Source organism: Euleptes europaea, chromosome 1 (assembly GCF_029931775.1).
Source record: "Euleptes europaea isolate rEulEur1 chromosome 1, rEulEur1.hap1, whole genome shotgun sequence".
Taxonomy (NCBI): domain Eukaryota; kingdom Metazoa; phylum Chordata; class Lepidosauria; order Squamata; family Sphaerodactylidae; genus Euleptes; species Euleptes europaea.
Window position 1 is genome coordinate 131,112,076 of NC_079312.1, and position 15,488 is coordinate 131,127,563.

Sequence of the window (15,488 nt, forward strand, 5' to 3'; positions counted from 1 at the left end):
GCGTCCAAAGCAATCAGTTTATTGGTCATTAAATCACAACAGAGAAGAACATAAAATACTTCAGAGCTGGGTTGCCAAACGTCTCCTATGACAGAATGAATTTTTTAAAAGTTCTGAAACACTTTGGTAATATGATATTATGATGATAGGAACTCCGTGATGTTACTCCATATGAATGTGATAGTTCATTCCATGTAACAATATTGCTAATGTTTCTTTAAAAGGCTATATGGGAGTATCACTTTGTGTGCCCCAATCAGACCAAATTAGGATTGAAGTCGACAAACAGCCAGCTAGCAGGAGCTTCCCTTCTTCCTGCCCTGCCAGACTATTTAGTCACACCTCTACCTGGTTCAGGTTCAGGCACCTCTACCTGGTCTCAGGGCTGTGCCATGGGCTCACACTTGTCTTCCAACTAAGCTGTTATTGAAGGCACTAAAGAAGAAAATAAACTGACTCCACAACTGTGAAAATGCAAAGGGAGGGCCGACATGCAGAAGAACCATGCCCAAACCGATTCCAGTGCTTGGGGATCGACTGCGAAGAAAATCAGAATTGAGTGTTCAGAAAATCCCCCTGTGCATGTATAAATAAGCCACAAAATTTAGCCTTCTCTCTACTTGCTTTAAAAAAAAGAAAACATCTGGTACTTTTGTCTGCAAAGATGGGCCTTAAAATGTGGGGGTGATTGCCAATGATAGCAGGATGGCTAGGATTGCCAAACCCCAAGTGGGGTCTGGAGATCTCCCAGAATTAAAACTGATGTCCTGATGACAGAGATCAGTTCCCCTGGAGAAAATGGCTACTTTGAACTCTATGGCATAATACTATACTGAGGGCGCCCCCCCCCAACCCCCATCTTCCCCCAGGCTCCACCCCCCATAGTCATTATTTTTTCAATCCAGAGTTGGCAACCCTGGCAAAATAGGATATTTAGTAGTTGGGGCTAAGGTTTTCGTGACCTCGCAACTCCACGCTTCCGACTCATGGCGACCCTATGAATGAAAGTCCTCCAAAATGTCCTATCTTTGACAGCCTTGCTCAGATCTTGCAAATTGAAAGCTATGGCTTCCTTTATTGAGTCAATCCATCTCTTGTTGGGTCTTCCTCTTTTATGTTCTTATTATATGCGTTGAACAGCTTTGGACTTTCCTTTTGCATCTATTCATGTCAACTACTGAACGTCCTTTGGGCTTTAGTCCAATCGCATCATCAAGAACAGCACTACTCGTACTTGTCCTCTGCTCTACCCCAGTAGCAGATTGAGTGCCATCTGACCTGGGGGTCCCATCTTCCAGCACTATCTTTTTTCATTTTGGATTGTCTCATCATAGGGTTTTCAAGGTAAAAGTTGGTCAGAAGTGGTTTACCAGTGCCTTCTTCTGCGCAGTACTAACCAGGGTTAGCCGTAGTGGCACTGCCGTTGTCTACGAAAGATCCTCCACCAGTGTCACTTTCCACTACTGCTGCTGCTGAGTAGCTAACCTTCAGGGATTCCTCTGCCCCCATCCCCATTGGAACTGCCTGTTCTCTTCTGCGGATGTGGCCATTGATCCCTTAAGAGGGTGGATGCATCTTCGTCTGGTGTCTCAGCTGTGACCATTCCGTCTTGAGTTGTGTCCTTATCAGCAAGTTTTTGGGTTTCTTTTTCTTGGTTAGTTTGCCAAGGCATGTGTTCTGCACGTATGGAAAGATCTCAGATATGTAGAACCTCCTGCCTTGTTTGTGGATGTCCTGGATTTGATGCTTTTGTGGCTGGCACAAGACACCCACATTTCTGTTAAGTTTAGTAAAATTGTAAGATCAGCTATGCAAACTAATGAGATCCATGCAAAACTACTTGGTTTGCATAATTTGTAAGGGTTGTAAGACCTAGCTTTTCTTGGCAGAAAATACTAGCAATATTGGTGCAGGGTTTTTTTTTTGTTTTTTTTAAAGCTGATAAACACAGAGACCTGCGTAACTCCATGTAACAGCTTGCCACCAAATTGTGGCTGAAATTGTACACTTTGAAATGTTCTCCCAAGTTTTAGAGCAGTTTTTTAAAATTAATATCAGTGCTTGAAACTGAAATGAAAAGACCTACCAGCCGCTTGCCTTTAGTCACTGTCAGTGCTGTGCGGCTTTTGATTATGGAATTGGCAAAACCTCTTCCCCTTCCAGACCCTGGTTGCAGTGTTGGCAAGATAAAGCCACGCTGTCGTCTGTCTGTATCCACCCCCTGCCAGGTGGGCTGATGATCCCAGTAGTATTGAGGCTTCTTGCCTATAGTTTGCTTAGCATAACTCAAGGCAGGCTGCTTGATTGCTGGCAAGCATGTCTGCTTGATGGAAAAGGTAGGGGAATGACAAACACAGCGCCTGTTGCATACCAGTTTTGAATGTTCCTCAATTAAGAATGGAAAGGGGAACTTCCCCTGTTCTAACCATCTCAGATTTAATACAGACCTACAACCCTTCAGTCATTCAGAAAAATCCGTTAAACAGGGTGCAAGGCTTGTTTTGAGCATGAGGCTGAGATGGGCAGTAAAAGTGTTAAGAGTTCCACAGTACTCAGTTTGTGTGTGTGTGTGTGTGTTTGACCTCATAGTCTATCTATAATGTCACTTTAAGCCCTACCAAGCCTGCCGGCCTCCACTCCTCAGTAAGCTTTATCAAATAGAAGTAGCAAGAGATACGCATGTAAGCAGCTTTCTGTGCATCCTACACATATGGGTATGGATGGTGCATTGGAAGCATATCCTGATCTGCATTGTGGTGCCTCACCTGAGCCCCTGTTGAATTGGCTGAATGCTTCTTTTGGCTTGGATGGAAATGTACATCCACATCCAGGACCCCCAGTTGTTACACATTACTAACTGTCAGTAACTACAGCTTTATCTGGCCAAAAATTCTAATCCTGATGTCTTTCAGTGAATGGGAATTTGCTGTTGGTTTTATTTCACCCTATATCATCTAAAGTACAAAGCTGCCGTTAAGGTAACATTACATGTGGAAGTGGTTCTTGTGACATGAACATTTGGGCAGTGGCTTAAAACTGTTTCTGTGTAGCAGTTTGAATTATGTGTATGATCTAGTGTGTATGGATAAGACCCCAACATATTTGGTCTCCACAGACTGTGGCAAGATGCACCTTTCCACGAATGTTCACCAATAATACAGGGACAAGCCATGCAGTGGAAGCTAAATCACGTGGCAAGAGGCAACAACTTGGCACATAGAGCTTCCTACATAAGCTTATTCAATCCTTTTCGCAGGCAGAACTGCTTGTGAGAAATTAGTTGAGGCTCTGAACTCAGCTGAGCAGAGTGATAGGACATAACCCAATATGATTTCCTTGATTTCATTGTTCATTGCACAAACATTCCCCAATATGAATGCCCAGGGGCTTGGCCCCCCCCCTACATTTTATGGAAAACCCCCTCATAAAATAGTTTTAAGCTGTATCTGTATGCTTTCATTCTTTGTTTCTTTTCCTTCATGAGCTGGATCAGGGTTTGTGTACTGATGTGTGCCCTTCAGTTGGAGTTATGAGGGATTACCCAAAGGTGGAATTTGTTTTCCAACTTTGTGCTCATTGTTAGGGAGTGGGAAGGGGAGTCTGCTAAGGTTGCTTTCAGTTCCGTGATATTTGGAGGAAAAAAAAACACCTTCTGGTTTCAAAATAATAGAAATAACTGTGGTGTCAACTCCTGCTTTATGGTACAGCACTTACACATTATTTTATAAAATGTTTGGGTTTATTTTTGCAGCAACAGGGCTCTTCGTTACCGGCCACCCCCACCGTTGATAACCAAGGGTGTTATAATGCAATTTCAAGCACTGAAGTGATAATGTCCTTACTGGTGACCTAGAACCGTGTTCTTTGTGTGCACAGCTATCAGAAAGGAAATGAGTCAGGCAGTTGGCACTTAGAAATCAATGAAGCATGTGTGTAGGAGAAACAACTTCTTTTGAGGAACGCAAACAGGTCTTGCTCTGAGATGTGTGAGAGCTTCTGGAAAATATTACCTTGTTATCAGCCCAGAGCAAAGCTGCTATTATTTTTCAGGATGCCAAGAGAGTAGCAGCTGTTATTGACAGGCAATTCTGTAGTTAGCAGCTTATTCACCATGGAAAATAGTTGCTGCACTTGGCCCTGATTTTTCATGGCAGAAGCCATTTCTTACATCATATTTCAGAATGCACCTCACATTGTTCATGTTGCAAATGTAATATTCAGTGTTCCAGAGCACCTGGCCTAAAAAGATATGGATACCTGGCAGACTTTCCTTTAATTCAGAGGTTTATGGATTCTTTCTTGATGGAAGGGGTTTTTCCAAAGCCCCTGAAAGAGGCACGAGAGTCCTTTATTCAAGAAGACTTCTTTAGATAAGTAAGTCTTGGCCAATTAGAGACACGTTTCAAAACTTCCCTTTTTGGTAGTGGCATAGCTACTCAAGAAGAAGAAGAGTTAGTTCTTATATGCTGACTTTCTCTACCACTTAAGGAAGAATCAAACTGGGTTACAATCACCTTCCCTACTCCTCCCCTCAACAGACATCCTGTGAGGTAGGTGGGGCTGGGAGAGTTCAGAGAGAACTGGGACTAGCCCAAGGTCACCAAGCTGGCTTAATGTGAAGGAGTGGAGAAACCAACCTGGTTCACCAGATCAGCGTCCACCGCTCATGTGGAGGAGTGGGGAATCATACCCGGTTCTCCAGATCAGAGTCCACCAATCCAAACCACCGCTCTTAACCACTACACTATGCTGGCTCTCAAGAAATGATTGGATGAGACATATGCCCTTGAATCCTTTTAAGTCTGATGTCTTAGACAGAGACAGCTTTGGGGGCACTTATGGATGCGCTCCCTCGTCAGGTGGGCAAAAGGAATGCATCTCTCTTGTTGATAGATTTGTCAGCAGCCTTTGATACTGTGGACCATACGATACTGCTGAGGCACCTGGATGGTGAGGTGGGCCTGGAGGAACAGCATTGAGATGGTTCCAGTCTCTTCTATTGGCCTGCACACAAAAGTTTGCAGTGAAAGATGCTGAATAATTTCCCTTCCCTAGAGTGGGGTGGCCATAGATGATGGTGGACAGGGCTGGGATCTTGAATTTATTTAATCATTTATATCCCATGCATGCATATGTACATATAAGAGACTACAACCAGCAGACCTTAAAAACACCAGCAAACTCAGCAGCATCAAATAATCAATAGAAACATTAATATATGTATATCCCACCTTATTTCCTTAGACTCAAGGCGGCTATCAAAGCAGTAAAAGCTGCAAGGACACAGAAACATAAGTGCCCAGGAACAAGTTAAAAATAATCCACAATGAATTAAAGTGCACAAATGCGAAACAAAATTAAAACACAATTAAAAACAACACACAATAAAGACTTATATACACAGTTAAAAGCCAATGCACAGAGTTTAAAATGCAGCCAAATCTACCTGAACAGTTTAACCTCCACCAAGCAACCTCTGGAATAAAACCATCGTATCCACCTCCCTGAATGCAGCAAGGGAAGGCACCCTCTGTACCCGTTCTGTTAGGCTGATCCAGAAGAACAGACCTGCTGCTGAACAGACAAACCTAGGTGAGTAACTCGCATTATACAAATAACTGTGCCAGTTATTTATAAAAAGTAACTGTGGCAACAAATACAGAGCAGACTCACAAATCAAACAAGAAATACATTCAACAATATGCCCAGAGATGTGGCATGAGAGATCTGAGGGTTGTAGCCATGAAGCATTTTAAAGATGATAACCAGCACTTTGACTTGGGTCTGGAAACAAATAATTAAATTGGTGCAGTTGACACAACACTAGAGTTTGTGTTTCAAGCAACTGATGCCAAACAAGAGTTCTGCAGCTGCATTTTGTAACAACTAAAGCTTTCAAGATGTCTTCATAGGCAGCCCTGCATAGAGTGCATTCTAGTAGTCTGATCTGGAGGTTAGGGCTATAGAGTCTGAATAAGGGGCCAGTTTACAAACCAGATGAAATTGAAAGGCGGTGCTTCTAGTAACAGGGTCAACCTGCTTATCAGTCAACAAGGCTGGGTCTAAAGAGACCACCAAGCTCTTAACTTGATCTACTAAAGAAACCTTATTGCCATCTGAGGCTGGTAGACTGACACCAGCCAAACATTTTGCCTTCCAACTGGTATCACCTATATTTTGTCTGGATTAAGGTTCCGTTAGTTTACCCTCGGAATCAAATGGATCGTTGGGGCTCCCAGAGGACATCAGGACCCAACTAGCTGATTCTGCCTCTCCTGTGGAAACTGTTTGCTTCTGGCTAACAAGAAACTGATGGAAGGCCGCCCCTTTTACCCAAAACATTGATTGCAGTTGATTCATCAAAACATCATGGTTGACTATATCAAACAGTGCTTTTTGGTCTAGCAATATCAGCTGCGGCAGATTGACCTTATCCAATGGTAACCAGACATCATCCTCCAAAGCCAATAGTGCTGCTTCTGTCCTGAAACCCATCCTGAAGCCACAGTGTAATGGGTCAAGGGCAGATTATCAGAAGAACATTATTGGTTTGTATTTTAGACATTTTGTAAGCCACCCTGAGAGACTATTTGGTAGAGAGGTGAAATAGTCAGATTTAAAATAATTCAAACATTAAAAACTTTAAGTAAGTAGCAGGACACTCATTAAAAGAAAAATTAACAGACTTACAAACACAGCAATTAAAACCTGCATGTGAAGCACAATGAGCAAAATGCCTGAAACTCTGCAAATCTTAACCCCATAAATCTTAACCTCATAAATCTTAAATGCTGAAAAAATGGTGCAATCCTAAGTACACTTACACCTTTCTAACTCTATTGACTTAAGTGAATTTTAAAGGATGTAACACTGTTTAGGATTGCATTGTCAGTGGAAGTTGTATAGATGTGGGGACAGCGATCCACAGTCCATCATGATTAAGAGGGGCCTGTCTAATAACTGCTGATCTTACTTCAGGGAACAAGGAAACCTGGACGAGGACCTCCAAACATCACATGAAATGGTAAGCAGCCATAAAAAAGCAGGTGGTTCTTTTTGTTTTCCTGGTCCAAAGTATTTAGGGCTTTAAGGAGAATAACCAGCACACTGGAAGAAAGCAATTGACAGCCTGTGTAGCCTTGCTATCTGTAGCAAACACTGGTCTGCGTTCTTGTTGCTGCATTCCATACCATCCAAAACTTCTGAACATACTCAAAGGCAGCCCCTCTTCAGCCAAGGGTCCATTGTAATGTAGCTGCTAATGGTGCTGGGGCTGCCCTTGAAGGAAAGCTTCAGCCCATATAAAGTGCAGGGGCCGACCGTCCACCTGGGGCACAGTGCTATAGGAATAATACATTAGATCTACAACACTTGCCCTAGCTGCCTATTTCCAGGCACAATTCAAGGCCCTGATTTTTATAGCCATTCACAACCCAGGAACGTACTTGAAAGACCTGTTCTCTGTCCACTCACCATCTTAGGGCAACTCAAGGCCACCTCTCGATGGTACCTTTTGGAAGGTAGGTTTGGCTTCGGTTAGAGTTATCCCATCTTAGTGGCAGCTCCCACTGCAATGGCCTTTGAAAAGAGGTGCTGAGGGTCTTTCCTCTTCGAAAGCTACATAAGGTACATGGGAAGTAGCTGAACCGAAAAACAAGTGTCATTCTGTTCCTTCTGCTCAGATGCTCCCCACCAGTCTAACAGTGTCCAGTCCTAATCATAGTCTTCTAAGCCCCTTGACTTCAATGCCCTTAGAAGGGTATGTATTTTCTCAAGATTGTACTGCTTTTGTTGGAGACTTTCTAGCGATCTCTTTGCTTATCTTGGGAGGGGAGGGAGATACTCCTTGCATCATTGCACTGATATTCTGCTTTTTGCTGTTTCTTGCTATTTTATGGTTTACAGTTGTCACACTGCTACCATTTGTCTTCCCTTTGCATCTTTTTGTACTGCATTTTATTCTGTCTTTTAAAACCTTATTTTGTAAGTTGACTTGAGTGCTGTTTTAGCAGAGACCTGAGGTAGAAACCTTTTGAATAAATAAAGCATTTTCTTTTAGCAAATAGCATTGGGAATATTCTTAAAAGGTTGCCTCTTCTTGCGTTTGTGGTGGCACATATACATTGTAAATGCATAGCTGTTGCATGTGTTAGATGGGTTGTCATGACATGTGATTCCTTTTATGTTCTTAATCGGCTTCTGTCACTTCATTTTACTTTTATGACAAATGGAGAGAGAAGTTTTAGTAATCTTTCTGCTGTGGAATGCTGAAAAGTTTAAAAATGCTTTTTAGTGCTGAAGAGGGAAGGCACACATTGAAGCTACCATATGAAAAAACATATTAGATCAGAGCACTGATGCATCTAATTTAGGATTGTCTGCTACAACGCAGCAGATCTCCAGGGTCTCAGACAGAGAAAAGTCTTTTTAACAGGAGATTCACGGGATCAAACCTATGATATTCGGCATGGAAGGCGTGCACTTTGGCTTTAAAGTATGGCCTCCCTGATGTAGAAAGGTTCTAGTAGTGGAGTGTTGGAGTAATCAAGTCTGCTAAAATTCTGTGCTCAGCCAATCTGACTTCTCTTCCCAGAAAAGCTGGGGCCATGGAACCTGTATAAAATGTGCTGTAAGCAAATTTTGTAAGGTTAAACAGTCTGGCTTTTCTGACATGGTATTTCTTTCTGTCTTACCTCTGTTCTGCATTTTAAAAGTCAGTTTGCATAATGAATTCTGGTTTTGTTAATCCTAGGGAGGAGCAGTGAGCTTGGAAGGACACTGAAACTCTGTGCCAGGACCACTGGAAATCGTATGCAGCAACACCTTCAGTAATATATTCAGATTGACAAGAGCTAGAAACTTGCTTTTTTCCAGTGGAAAACCTGAGCTTCCAAGAAAGTTCAACTGAGTGTCTAATAATTTTTTTTGTACTTTTTCTGCACTCTCACACTGTAATTATTTAGCTTGCCTTTTCTCCAAGCAGCTCTGGATAATGTACACAGTTCTCCTACCTCTGATTTCCTCACAACTACTGTGTGTAGGGTTGCCAACCTCCAGGTACTAGCTGGAGATCTCTTGCTATTACAACTGATCTCCAGCCAATAGAGATCAGATCACCAGGAGAAAATGGCCACTTGGACTCTATGGCATTGAAGTCCCTCCCCTTCCCAAACCCCACCCTCCTCAAGTTCCACCCCAAAAACCTCCCGCTGGTGGCAAAGAGGGGCCTGGCAACCCTGTGTGACACCCATTAGACTTTGAGAGAAAGCCTGACACACAGTCTCCCAGAGATCTTCATGAGTAGGATTTACACCTAGGTCTCCTGGGGATGCTAACCACATACCAGTATTTCCTCATGCTTTCCCAAGTAATGTGTGCCTCAAATTGCACATCAGTAACATGTTCACTTTCAGCCACATGCATGATTCTTCTCATGCCTGCTCCAGTGTGCATCTGGAAAGGTCCAGTGTGCAGACCACTGCCATGATGCTATCCCAGGCATTCTTTCAGTGTGGCGCATGCTCATTACCTTTCTCTGAATCTGTAGTTGTAGAATTGAGTTTCAGCATTTGGCCACAAGGTGCAATGTATATCACATTGGTCGCCATTGCATCTTGAGGACAGCATAAATTGCTGATTCTTTTTTTTAACCCAAACATTTACGTACAATTATTCAAATGACTGAATGAAAGTACTTGTACACACATGACTGCGTAGATGCCAGTTCATTTTAACAATGTGAAATACCTGCATCCCTCATTTATTATTTTTTTAAAATTAACCTGCCACTCCCACACAGTAGGCAGAACAAAAGTAGTGATACATAGTGCCTCCATGTTGTTTCCATTGTGAAATATACGTATTGTGGACCAAAGTCATAGATCAATCAATATAAACCGAACTCAGCTATTAATGTTGTGTCTTGCCTTCACCTTGCTCTGCACACACAGATGTACCAAACACCGGGGGAACAATTAAACAGCAAAATGTGTCTGAATACTGAGAGGATGCAGAGGCAAAGGGGAGGGATCAAGACAGGCACGACTTCTACACATTCCTCAAGTACAGTTATGGTAATGTCTGAGTAGGCCCTTAATTGGACGTGCTAACTTCAACAGCATACTTGGTCTCGAAACTATGCACAGTTCTGCAGGTAGCTTACATGTTGAAGGGACATTTTGAGAATGTAAGCCAGTGGTGGCGAACCTATGGCACATGTGCCAGAGGGGGCACTCAGAGCCCTCTCTGTGGGCACACGCGCCATCGGCCCAGGAAAAGTCCATCGCGGGTTACTAGCCCTGATGGGTATGTTCTACCTCCTTATTATAGATGTGGGCCACTGTGAGATACAGGAGCTGGACTAGATAGGTCCAACACATGTACAGCGGAGGTGAATCAAAGGTAGGAAATGCACTCAGATGCCTTTTTCAGAGCAGGCCAAAAGGTCTGCAAATTCAAAAGGAACCCCAGCTGAGAATCACTGCCGTAGGATTGTTGATTCAGGGAATATCCATTTCTTTAGTATTAACTAATAGTGTTAGCTATTTTTTGTATAGATTTGTTATTGTGTTTTTCTTTTAAGACAAAAGATGTTTAATGTATGAGTTGTTTTTTCTAAACCAAAACCTCAGTATTCAGGTTAAATTGCCGTGTTGGCATGGCACTTTGCGATAAATAAGTGGGTTTTGGGTTGCAGTTTGGGCACTCGGTCTCTAAAAGGTTCGCCATCACTGATGTAAGCTATCCTTGTGCAACACTGGGAAACATTACCTCAGTGGAAGAGCTTATGTAAGCATTGTTAATTATGCAGAGAATGTTAAGGAAACTGGTTAGGGTAAGATAATAAATTTGCCTCTCCTCCTACACATTCAAGAAGAAGGCAAACAGGGGTATTTCTAACCTTACAGTGTGGGAAATGGGAGTTCCCAAGTTGACAGAAATGTGGCAGAGGACAGATCCAACCTATGCCAGTTGTTCCGTTTAGGATTCCATACTTTGATAAGAAAGAGGCTTACAGGCAATCCCTGCCCTGCTTTTGCTTCTTTCACCTTCCCCTGCCTGGAGGGCGTGGAAGTAAGATATAATTTCTTTTTTTCAGCCACAAGAGCACTTCAAGGTCTCTCTTGCACGCAGATTTAGCTTCTCTCTTAACTTGTTTGGGACCAGACTACAATGTACACACACAACATTCACATAGTAATACCACAGTAGCCCCCCCCCCCTTTTAAAGGAAACCTGAAAAGCTACTTTGGGAGGAACCACTTAGGAGTAAAGAAGTGGCAGGGCATATGAGTTGGTTAATCTTTCACTGGTAGAGCAAGATTTGAGTCTAGTAGAACTTTAAAGACCAACCAGATTTCCAAGTACAAGCTTTCAAGAGTCAAAGCTCCCTTCATCTGATAGCTTTGCGTTTGAAAGCTTATACCCTGGGAATTGTGTTGGTCTTTAATAGGGTTGCCAACCACCAGGTACCTTCATCTGATAGCTTTGCGTTTGAAAGCTTATACCCTGGGAATTGTGTTGGTCTTTAATAGGGTTGCCAACCACCAGGTACTAGCTGGAGATCTCCTGATATTACAACTGATCTCCAGCCAATAGAAATCAGTTCACCTGGAGAAAATGGCCGCTTTGGCAATTGGATTCTATGGCACTGAAGTCCCTCCCCTCCCCAAACCCCACCCTCCTCAATCTCTGCCCCAAAAACGTGCCGCCAGTGGCAAAGAGGGACCTGGCAACCCTCGTCTTTAATGTGCTATTGTTCTCAAATGTTGCTCTTCTGCCGCAGACCGATATGGCTACCCAGCTGATACAACCTTTTACTGGTGTTTCTCCACTGGCAGCTTCCCTCTGTGATGGAGGTATGGATGTGTATACCTTTAACTGAGCTCTCAAGAACTAGTTTTTCCCCCAACCCCTGTATTGGAGGGGCCTCGCTTAGATCTTGTTTTTTTTTGCGGCCTCTCAGTCTATGTGATTTAGTGTTCTCCATTTGTAAGTCTCCCCTTTGGAGGCAATAAAGAGACCTGTTGTTGAAGCTTCTATAGTCTCCTGTCTGCTGGCCACAAAGCAGGACTGAAGGATGAGGCGGGACAGGTAAGCTCACTCCTACCTACCATGCCTCAGAGGATAACTGCACTCTTCCCAACCGAATTTCATATGTATTATTCATATATTCTCCCTGGCAGTGCAGGATTGCACCAAAAAGGTGCCTATAGCTGAGGTACATTTTTAGAATTGCAGGCTCATTGCAGCTGTACCTGAAAAGGTTTATTCGAGTGTGTATGAGAGGGTAAGGATTTCCTGTCTTGGAGCAACTAATCTCCTATATTGCTGCATTAATTACTAATTTAGGCATACCTGGATTAGCAATTTGGGCATACCTGAATTAGCAATTTAGGCATTCGTAAATTAGGTATTAGTAATATCTAATTTGGGCATGCCTACCCAAGAGCAGTAATTCCTGCAGAGATTCAGTAGGCGGTCTCTTCTGGGGTTAATTAAGCTGAACCTGCCTATCAGGAATGATCGAACTGCTGGATCATAGCTGAGGCACAACAGAATTGTTAGTCCCCAGTGAAGGCTGATTAGGAGTGGGCATGACCAAACATGCAGAGATGCAACATACAGCCTCATCTGTGAGTGGGTACTTTGGGCACAGGAGCATTTGTTCACTTTATTTCTCCTTGCATGGAGTTTGGGAATTACTGGTGTATCTCCTCAGTTCCAGCTCAAAGATGGACAGCATTTTCCAAGATGCAGGGAAAACATAAAAGAACAGCTAAGCAGAGATATTACTAGGAATTAGACTTTAAATAGCATGGCTCTGCCATTAGCATTAAGCACATGTGTGCGTGCACGTTTTGGGGTATATGTGGACTAATAAACTGAAACTTAATCCTTGCAGGACAGAAGTGCTATTGGGGGTCGGACGTTCTGACCAGGGATTTAAGTATCACCTGTAGGAAAATCAGGGATCAATAATTCCTGTTCTCTGACTCTGCTTCCACCCTTTGCAAACAGGCTCAAAGTTATTCTTTGCTGAATTTGCAATTTAACCAGATCTGTTAGAGTTTACTGGTACACATTAAAACAAGGAAAATGTCAGGGCTGAAGCCTGCACAAAACAAAAGTAGAATGTCAGGGCTGAAGCCGGCACAAAACAAAAGTAGAATGAAGGGGGGGGGGGTATAACATTCACTAATATACGTATTGTAGGGTAAATGAAATGTACTTTCTTTGATCAAATGGACTGTCTGCCAAACATTACCTTGAACTCAGCCAAACAGATGTGTAGTCAAGGATAGTAATGACAATAAACAGTAATAAAGCATAACCAATGGAAACAAAGGGGTGTGGAATGGGGATGATGTAAAATGATATAAGTTGTATGTTTTATCCAATAGAACGGCCGGGAAAGACTGTGAACTCCTCCCCCTATCAAAGTGGGGGCTGGAGGAGGAAATTGCGGGCGTGGCTTAGGGTATAAAAGAGTAGACCAACCACTCAACGAGCGAGTTGGCTTGGCTATTGAAGCTAACTCCTTTTTTTTTCAAATAAATACTTTAAAAAAAAACAGATTTCTCTGAGTCCCAGTTTTCTCTGTCTCTGTACATAAATGGGATGAGAGAGTTTGGCATTTGTGATTGGTGTTTCTGACACACCTGTTCTGGATGGGGTTGCACTCCCCTTGAAGAAACAGGTATGTCCTCTAGGCCCTGGGTAAGCAGGTGGAAGCTGTGGTAAGGAGTGCCTTTTACCATCTTTGATCAGATAGCCAACTGTGGTCTTTCCTGGGCAGAAAAGCTCTCCCCCTGTGGTCCATGCCCTGGTAATATCTAGATTAGATTAGTGTAATGTGCTCTGTGAGGGACTATCCTTGAAAAGTGTTTGGAAGCTTTAGTTCAGGGGTGGGGAACCTTTTTCCTGCCAAGGGCCATTCGCACATTTATAACATCTTTCGGGGGCCATACCAGGTGTAGATCTCCCGTGGGGGGGAGAGGCTAGGGTTGCCAGGTCTCCAGCCACCACCTGGAGGTTGGCAACCCCAGGGGAGGCCACCCAGAGAAGGCCTGCAGGGCGCCCCCACTCCCCCCTCCCAGGTGGAAGGGCAGCCAGCGGTGGGCCCCAGAAAACGAGGCGCCAGTGGGGTGCAGCCCACAGTCGATTGGCAAGGGAGGAAGGGAGGAAGGAAAACAGAGAAAGAGGGAAAGGGAGGGAGGGAGAAAGAGAGAGAAAGGGAGGGAGGGAGAAAGAGAGAAAGGGAGAAAGAAATGGAGAGAGGGAGAAAGAAAGAAAAGGATGGAGGGAAAGAAAAAAAAGGACAGAGGGAGACAAAGAAAGAGACAGAAAAAGAGGGAGGAAGAGAGGGAGAGAAAGGAGAAAGAGTGACAGAAAAGGAGGAAGAGAGAAAAGCCTCACACACACACACACACACACACACGCATGCCGGCCTGCGCGACCGGCCTCAGCCACCCCACCTCCCCCGCCCACACACACACACCCGGCGGAGCACGGAGCACCAAGCAACCGGGCCCCAGTCTCCGTGCACTCCCCCCCCCCCCGAGCTCCGCGGCAGGATTCCCGGAGCTCCTGAGGGCCACAAAAAATGTCCTCGGGGGCCGCATACGGCCCCCGGGCCTGAGGTTCCCCACCCCTGCTTTAGTTGATACGGGATGCTACAATGAGGGTGCTGATTGAAGTGGGGTGCAGGGAGCATGCGACTCCAGTCTTGGTCCACCTACAGTGGCTTCCAGTTTGTTTCTGGATCAAATTCAAGGTCTTGATGTTGACCTTTAAATGCCTATATGGCTTGGGACCAGCATACCTGAAGGAACGGCTGACTCCCATACAAACCTACCAGACCACTACAGTTATCTTCTGAGACCTTGCTTTAGATGCCCCCACTTCCTGAGGCTAGATGGGTGCCATCCTGAGACAGGGCCTTCTTGGTTGTGGCACCAAAACTATGGAACTCTCCCCAGGCATATTTGTCTGTCCCCTTATATCACTTCTGCCAGCAAGTGAAGACTTCTTTCTTTTCATCTGGTATTCCCTCAATGATCCCTCTTTTCTGCCCCATGTTTTAACTATGTTTGTCAATAGTTTTAAATATGCATTATAGTTTTGGATTTAATTGCTTTTATGATGTGTGTTTATTGTGCTTATTTTAACTTTTGGCCACCTTGGTATGCCTGAAGGGTCAGAAGGACAGGAGGTACAAATTTTATAAATAAATTACTTATATGAATCTATGGCAGAATCAAAGAAACAGCCTCTCATGATGTGGAGGCAGGTTGAGTACCATAAGGCTCATTTCCCTAGGTCTTCAGCCCTCTGCTTAGCAAAGACCTGTAATATTCATAGAGATTTTTGAGGCTACTCTGCCTCCAGGTTGACATCATGTTAGTAGTTATTAAGTAGTTTTTCCGTACCAGTTGCTTGCAAATGATCTCCCACCCCCACCCTCCAGCTAGTTTCACTCTGAGGTA

At 43.8% G+C, this 15,488-nt stretch overlaps 1 protein-coding gene across 1 annotated transcript in view; it reads left to right on the top strand.

The window, feature by feature from the left end:
- The window catches only part of ABCC3 (ATP binding cassette subfamily C member 3), a 100,236-nt gene that overhangs the window by 19,993 nt on the left and 64,755 nt on the right, over positions 1 to 15,488 (top strand). The window lies entirely within an intron of this gene.